Here is an 8,575-nt window from a genome sequence, read left to right as displayed (position 1 = left end):
TCTTTAATCTCTCTCCCTTTGTTTTGACAGTCTGGCATTGCCACATTAAGCCACAAGAGAACTGGTATTATTAACTTTATAAGCATTAGCTTGGAGTATACTGTACATTCCTGATTGTATAGTTTATTTATTGTTATGTTTATGATTGTTTGTTGTTGTCTGACAGTGGCAACACTGGAATAATGCTGCAGAGAGGAACAGTGGCTACCAAAGTGTTGGTCATCGCTCCTGGATCCACAAGAACTATGATGTAAGAACACAAACCTACCTCACAGGACTATTTTAAGAGGTAAAAACACAAGCCTACCTCTCAGGACTATTTTAAGAGGTAACCTGCTAGTCAAGCTCAAAGCAGCACAGATGCCTGTACCGAACAGTTTCATCCCTAAATGTTTTTATTGATGGATATTGTCAAAATGTTCCACTGTACTATAATGGTTTCAAAATGGCCTTAATCCACATTTTCCAAATGTTCTTAAGTATGTTTTCCAAATGCTGCCAATTCTGTATATGTTAAAAATGTTCGTAGAAAATTATATTTTCACAGACAGCAGAAAATACATTGCAGTTTACATAATGTAAATCTTTAAGTTGACTTTTGAATACATTTTAATCTAACACACAGGACTATTTTAAGAGTTTATGTGGGCTTTTTTTTTTTTCCGAATGTGTCAAAGATACTTGTTTGCTCAACGTTCTTACTCATATAATCAAAAGGTCTTAATGTTCCTTAAATAGTCTGAACATTGTAGGTTTTTTTTTTTTTTTTCAAATATTGCTAATGATCTGTATTTGTTGCCTTGGTCCTTTTCTTAGACCCATTGTGTTATTCAAGGTAAAGCTTAAGTTACTGTAGGTAAGACAAATCACCTATGACAAGAATTTTCAAGAATGTTCAAACTTATGTCTTAAATTAAAAAAAAAAAAAGTCAACTATAGGTTCTGCCTTTCATGTTTGGTAAGGGTTAGCCAAGGGGTAGTCTCTGATGAGCAGTTTAAGATTTTAAGTTTATTGCCATAGTTTAAAGCGGGCACTTAAGGGCTGTTTCTGTTTGCTACTAGAAGTCTCTTCTCAGTGTCACTCAACAGGGTTTATTTTCTTTTTTCCCCATTTTTTTTTAAAGTAGCAATATTCATGTTGACATTGCTCTTTGAAGTAAAGGTATTTGATATTGTTTCTGTCTAAGTTTTTAATTTCTTATTTTGCATAATATTCACAATAATGCATATCTTAAGCAATTGTCTATAGTCCTGAGAATAATGAAGTTCATTGGAATCAATACTGACCGATGTTTTATGAAACTGCTAAATTTAGTTATTATATCATTTACTGTACCTGTCTACAGTAAACTGTGAGAAGTTAAAGTAACAATCTAAACAGAATATTATTGTAATTTCCAATTAATCACAGAAATAATGCTGCATTTATTTTTTTACTGTATTAGACTGTGAAATCATTTCACAGTGTGAATACAGAAATACACTGTATTTCTGGTTTACAGACAACTACCGTAAAGTAATTTTACGTATTAATACCGTAAAAATAACAGTATATTGCTGCCAGCTCTTTACTGTAAATTATAGAAATACAGAAATTGACCGTTTTTCTGGTTTACAGACTACTACCGTGAATTAATTTTACATATGAATACCGTAAAAATAACGGTATACTGCTGGTGTCTCTGCTGCCAGCTCTTTACTGTTATTTTACAGGAAAATCTTTTACAGTGCAGCATAAATATCCCTGTTACGGCCCGGCTCGAAGACCGCAACCAAAAAGAAAAGTAGCAAGTGGGGTTAGTGCCAAAAGCACTTCTTTTATTTACAGGTGCATGTAAGGATATAATAATATTCTAAGAGTCCATGTTGGGAACCCATGGCACAGGAGCACCCACAGCCACTTGGACGGAGTGCAGGCTTAGGTCTGGCATGAGTGAGAGAGAGACATGATTGACAGGAAGGGGCTATAAAGATGAACATGACGCCGGGCCCAGGTGCAGCACATCTGCCGATGACCATGACAATCCTGCCTTGGTCAGATCCTGTAAAGGAAAAAGTGAAAGAGACCAACACACACCTAGTGGTGTGGAGGGGTCATCACAGTCCCACAATGCAATGCAGTCATGGCAACAACAGACAATGACAGATGGCAAAAACAACCAGTTGCAGGTATTCAGTGGTGTTACATACGTACATATTGATATAGACTATAGTATCAGGTTGAGGTTCAGGTTACTTTATATATATCCGTAGGTAGATTTGTTTTGTAGTTTCATGATGGCATCCTTTTGACATTTCTCAAAACATAGTAACATGTAACATGAAACCAAGACATGGGTTGACAATAGACATGATACAAATAAAAGTGCTCCAACTTCCACCAAAGTAAAAGGAATATACACAAATAAGTGTATAAGTAAAAGAAATATACATGACTACATGTGTAAGCAAAACAAACATATATGAGTAAGTGTGTAAGTGAAATAAAGATTCATGAATAAGTTTGTAAGTCAAAGAAATATACATGAACAAGTGTGTAAATAAAAGATATATAAATAAGTGTGTGAGTAAAAGTAATATTCATGAATAAGTGTGTAAGTAAAAGACATATACACAAACAAGTGTGTAAGTAAAAGATATATGAATAAGTGTGTTAATAAAAGAAATATACATGAATAAGTGTATAAGTAAAAGAAATATACAAGAATAAGTGTGTAAGCAAAAAGAAAAATACATGAATAAGTGTGTAATTAAAAGAAATATACTTGAATAAGTGTGTAAGTAAAAGAAAAATACATGAATAAGTGTGTAAGTAAAAGAAATATGCATGAATAAGTGTGTAAGTAAAAGAAATCTATATGAATAAGTGTAAGTGAAATTAATATGAATATATGTGAGTAAAAGAAATATACATGAATATGTATGTAAGTAAAATAAATATACATCAATAAGCGTGTAAATAAAAGAAATATAGATGAATAAGTGTGTAAATAAAATAAATATACATGAATAAGTGTATAAGTAAAAGAAATATATATGAGTAAGTGTGTAAATTAAAGAAAGATACATGAATAAGTGAGTAAGCAAAAGAAATATACATGAACAAGTGTGTAAATAAAATGAATTAGTGTGTAAATTAAAAAAATACATGAATAAATGTGTAAGTAAAATAAATATATACATAAATAAGAGTGTAAGTAAAAGAAATATACAGAAAAAGTGTGTAAGTAAAAAAAATAGATGAAAAAGTGTGTGAGTAAAAGAAATATACATGTGTGTGTAAATAAAGAAATATACACAAATAAGAGTGTAAGTAAAAGAAATATGCATGAAAAAATGTGTAAATAAAATGAATATACATGTATAGGTGTGTAAATAAGGAAATATACATGAACAAGTGTGTAAATAAAAGAAATATACATGAACGTGTGTAAATAAAGAAATACACAGGAATAAGTGTGTAAATAAAAGAAATACGAACATGTGTGTAAATAAAAGAAATATACATGAATAAGTGTGTAAATAAAAGCAATATAGATGAGTAAGTGTGTAAGTAAAAGAAATATACATGAACATGTGCGTAAATAAAGAAATACACATGAATAAGTGTGAAAATAAAAGAAATATACATGAACAAATGTGTAAATAAAATAAATATGCATGTATAAGTGTGTAAATAAAATAAATATACATGTATAGGTGTGTAAATAAAGAAATATACATGAATTAGTGTGTAAATAAAATAAATATACATGTATGAGTGTGTGAATAAAAGAAATATATGTGAATAAGTGTGTAAGTAAAACAAAATATATATGAATAAGTGTGTAAATAAAAGAAATATATATGAATAAGTGTGTAAATAAAAAAAAATATACATGAATAAGTGTGTAATTAAAAGAAATATACATGAATAAGTGTGTAAATAAAAGAAATATATATGAATAAGTGTAAATTGTCATGTTGGTTCAAATCCTGTATTTTTGTCGGACAGGAGATAAGATACAGGCGCTAATCTTCCGATGTGTGACATCAGATCCAATGAGCTGATGATGCTGATGCTGCTGCTGCTGCTGCTGATGATGATGACGATAATGGCGGGGGTGACAGCTGACTGGTCCCTCCCTCTCCTCCGCCCTCAGCCGGTGCAGGTTGCGTCAATCCGCTCCTCCTCTCTCATTTGCCGCTGTACGCTGGTCATCCCCATCACGGGAGCGCGGACAGGTAGCCGCAATGTCGCATTTTTTATTCCCTTTGGTCATAGTGCAGTGTGGAGGCAGTGTTGCGTGTTTTATGGAGTCGGGATGAGGCGGGTTTCCGTGCGGTTGGAGGCTGTAGGTCGACGGTGTGGTCTTGGTCGGGGCTGCGGATCTGGACCTGGATCAGGCTTTTTGTGCGATGTGGATTTTACATGTGCTCCGTGGCTCTAGTTGAACAACAGCTAGCTGTTGGTCCTTATACAGAGAATGTGTGTGTGTGTGTGTGTGTGTGTGTGTGTGTGCGTGCGTGCGTGCGTGCGCGTGTGTGTTTTGTATCTTGCCTATGTCGCTGCAGTGCGCAGTGTGATTGCGTGTGTTTCCTTAGACACATTAACAGGATGAAGGACGGCTGTTTGTAGCCTATAGGACAGTTATTGTAAACTACTGCCCACAATCTCCTCCTGGATTTCACTCAGTAAATAGTTCAGATCCTTCCATTGGATAATTTCTGCAGTCATGAATATGTTTCTTTAACCTTTCAACTGATACTGTGAGTACCTTCTGTTTTCTTAAACAACCGTTAGTTTGATAGAGCACATAAAGACTGGACTGTGTTTAATGGATAACGGTCATGTGGTCTGATGAGTCCAGACTGACCCTGTTCCAGAGTGATGGATTTATCAGGGAATGGATTACCCATCATGGGTAGTGCCTATAGTACAAGCCGATAGGGGCAGTGTTATGATCTGGGATTGGTTCACTGGGTCAGATCTAGGTTCAGCAACATCATGTGTTCAATAGATGATTGAAAAATAGGTTAAAATAAATGTTTGTCCAGGCTGTATAATATCCCCACATAAATCACTTACTACATTTGATGCTTAGAGCTGATTAAGGTTATGTTCAAATAGTGCAGACAATAAATCTATAATAATATTGATATGGATATGGGCTTTTTTGTTGACATTTTCAGCTTAAACACTAAAAATATGTCCAAGTTGTCTGTTGTTTGATTTCAGTTTGCTCATATGTATTTTCATGTTGAACAAATATTGTACCATGAGAATAGTTGTGAATATAGAACATCGCCTGTCAAATTGAGTGATTGATTGATTGGCAGTTGTTTGGTTCTGACCATTAAGAATGGTTTAAAACTCACAAATAATCAATATAAGCTAACTGATCCCTGAGACTGTGCGTTATTACAGTTTGTTTTTCTTGCATTTTATACTGTTATGCAATTTCCATCTTGTTGCATCTCATAGGTTTTTGTCTTTTTGCATTTTTTATACTTTTTTATTCTTGTGTCTTAAACATCACTCCTGCGTTGTTGCAGCTTTTACATTTACATCTTGTTTTGTTTTTTATGTTGTTTTTGTCTTGTTTCACTTATCATATTGTTTCCATTTCATCTTTTGGTCTTGTTGCATAGTTCTACATCCATTTACATTAGTAGTAGTAGTAGTTTATTTCGAGCACATAGAATCATCAGATAACAAAGAATCATACAACATGGTCAAAACAAATAAATAAATAAATACAATATTTTTTGCGCTCGAAAAGGAGTGGGAAGAAGTATAACTTATTGACTCCCACCCCCTTTTTACAATCTAATAATCAAACTAGAGCCGCCTCCTTTGCTTTGTTAACACACATTTTCCTCTGTATATTTTTTACAGTAACACAAAACATCCATAAAAACCATTCATATACACTTTTTTTAGTCAGCTCATACACAATCAGATACATTGTTTCCATCTTCCTCTGTCTTTTATGGCATTTACATCTCGTTGCATGTTCTTACATCTTTTGCAAATTGTTTTAAACCACAAATAATGTATCTAGTTACTTTCTAGAAATAATGATTTGACATTTATTGTATAATTATTGGTGTATCTATATATTCATATAGCTAAATATATTGTATCATAATAAACTTTTTGGCTGTAGTGCCCAATCCTATGTAAACACAATACAATGCAAACACAACGCAAACACAACATAATGCTTGGACAGTGGTTCATAAAGGCTTTGTTTGGGGTACTAGTAACGTGTTCACCAAAATCAGTGAAGTAATGTGATGTTCTAATTAAACCTGCCATCAACAACAAACTCTGTGTTCTGTAATCCAGCCTTGTTTTGCTTCATTTAGATCACATTCAAGTAGGCCTGCACGATTTTGGCATTAAAAAAAAATCTCGATTTTTTCCTCTAAAAACTCGATTTTCGATTTTGATTTTTGGGTAAAACTACAAAAGACAACAGAAGTCAGCATGCCGTTTTCGTGAGCAGCCAACAATGCAAGGCACTGCTCTAACCTCAAATCTGTGATGGTATCACGTGATGAACCCACAGAAGTTTTATTCTTAATTAAATCTTTATTGAATGAAGTAGAGTATACAAACAATGTATAGAACAAGAAAATAACAGAAGTTTATCAGGGGGAATACACTATAATACAATGTCCAAATCAGAGCAAATACTTATGTTTTTTTATAGCCTTTTTGTTTCCAGATTTATCTAACAGCTTTAAATAAAGTTCAACATCTTTCAAAAAATAAATAATATTATAATATATATTATATATTATATTATATATAATTATATATATAATATTAGTGTTACAGAACTTACATTTATGAATGAAAAATTTAGCAAGTAAGAGGACTAAATTACATATATATATATATATATATATATATATATATATATATATATATATATATATATTTATATATATATATGTACAGTCGTCCTCAAAATTATTCATACCCCTGCCATTTTTTGTAACTTTTTGTTTTTGTGATGAAATGAATGAGTTTTGTCAAGTTTGTTTGTGACATATGTGATACACAAGTGAGGAAATAAGAACAAATGATACTTGGAGAAATACTTTATTTCAGGAGTATTTTATTAGAGGATTTCTAAAAAACGCCATGTTCAAAATTATTCATACCCTAGGTTTATTAAGTCCAAAGTCTTTTCTTAATAGTCAATAGTGTAGCCTTTTTTCTTGATAATGGTTCCTGTAAGTGTCCACAGGTTCTCTTCTGTCTCCTGTGGGGTTTTGGTCCACTCTTCCTGGACCAAAGCCTCCAGCTGGGTCCGGTTGAATGGTCTCCTACATATCACTCTGGTCTTTGGCTCCCTCCACAGATTCTCTAAATGATTTAGGTTAGGACTTTGACTGGGTCATGTCCTTGAACCACTACTGCACTACCTTGGTGGTATGCTTGGGGTCAGTGTCCTGCTGGGACATCCAATCAGGACCAGTGTAGAGTTTCTCAGCACTTTCACGCTGTCATCCAGGACGTTAATATAATTATGTTAAATTCATGATGCCTTGTAACTTCATGAGGTTTCCAGTGCCACTAGCAGAGAAGCATCCTAGCATTGTAGGTTATAACCATAGCATTATGTTGCCACCAAAATAACCAAGGTATGAAGGTATCACAGACAACCATCCAGCCAGTATTGCACAAAGGAGTTCTCCATGGATGCAGACACAGGAAGATGGCATGACTCAGGATGAAACATCAGGAGGCTCATCTGGCATTTCCTAGAGCTCTTCTTAACCAAGATCCAAGCTTTTGGTCATCAATCCAGTGATTTGATGAAACAAAGATGGAGTTGTTTGGCCACATGGATGTTGACTGCATCTGAAGGAAGCAAGGAGAAGAACGCAAGCTGAACACAGCCCCAACCATCAAGCATGGTGGTGGCAACATAATGCTATGGGGTTGCTTTTCTGCTAGTGGCACCGAGAACCTCATCAAGATACAGGGCATCATGAAAAAGGAGGATTATATCAACATCCTGGATGACAATGTTGAAGTGTCTGCTGAGAAACTCTAGATTGGTCCTGACTGGATGTCCCAGCAGGACACTGACCCCAAGCATACCATCAAGGTAGTGCAGTAGTGGTTCAAGGACATGACCCAGTCAAAGCTCTGACCTAAATTATATAGAGAATCTGCGGAGGGAGCCAAAGACTAGCATGATGGGTAGGAAACCATCCAACCGGACCCAGTTAGAGGCTTTGGTCCTGGAAGAGTGGACCAAAACCCCACAGGAGACAGAAGAGAACCTGTGGACACTTACAGGAACCATTATCAAGAAAAAAGGCTACTCTATTGACTATTAAGAAAAGACTTTGGACTTAATAAACCCTAGGGTATGAATAATTTTGAACATGGCGTTTTTTAGAAATCCTCTAATAAAATACTCCTGAAATAAAGTATTTCTCCAAGTATCATTTGTTCTTATTTCCTCACTTGTGTATCACATGTAAGTCACAAACAAACTTGACAAAACTCATTCATTTCATCACAAAAACAAAAAGTTACAAAAAATGGCAGGGGTATGAATAATTTTGA

At 34.3% G+C, this 8,575-nt stretch overlaps 1 protein-coding gene across 2 annotated transcripts in view; it reads left to right on the top strand.

Moving 5' to 3' along the window:
* Window positions 1-4,119: 4,119 nt before the first annotated feature.
* The window catches only part of cers4a (ceramide synthase 4a), a 47,425-nt gene continuing 42,969 nt past the window's right edge, over window positions 4,120-8,575 (top strand). Inside the window, exon 1 of one of the 2 annotated variants that reach the window (XM_030132114.1) lies at window positions 4,120-4,224. The gene's annotated coding sequence lies outside the window, so the exon portion shown is untranslated. Of the gene's footprint in view, window positions 4,225-4,257; window positions 4,750-8,575 lie in introns of those variants that run through there. The other variant, XM_030132116.1, reaches the window with a different exon arrangement.

Source organism: Sphaeramia orbicularis, chromosome 4 (assembly GCF_902148855.1).
Source record: "Sphaeramia orbicularis chromosome 4, fSphaOr1.1, whole genome shotgun sequence".
In the NCBI taxonomy this organism is placed as follows: domain Eukaryota; kingdom Metazoa; phylum Chordata; class Actinopteri; order Kurtiformes; family Apogonidae; genus Sphaeramia; species Sphaeramia orbicularis.
This window is presented reverse-complemented; position numbering and strand designations above follow the sequence as displayed.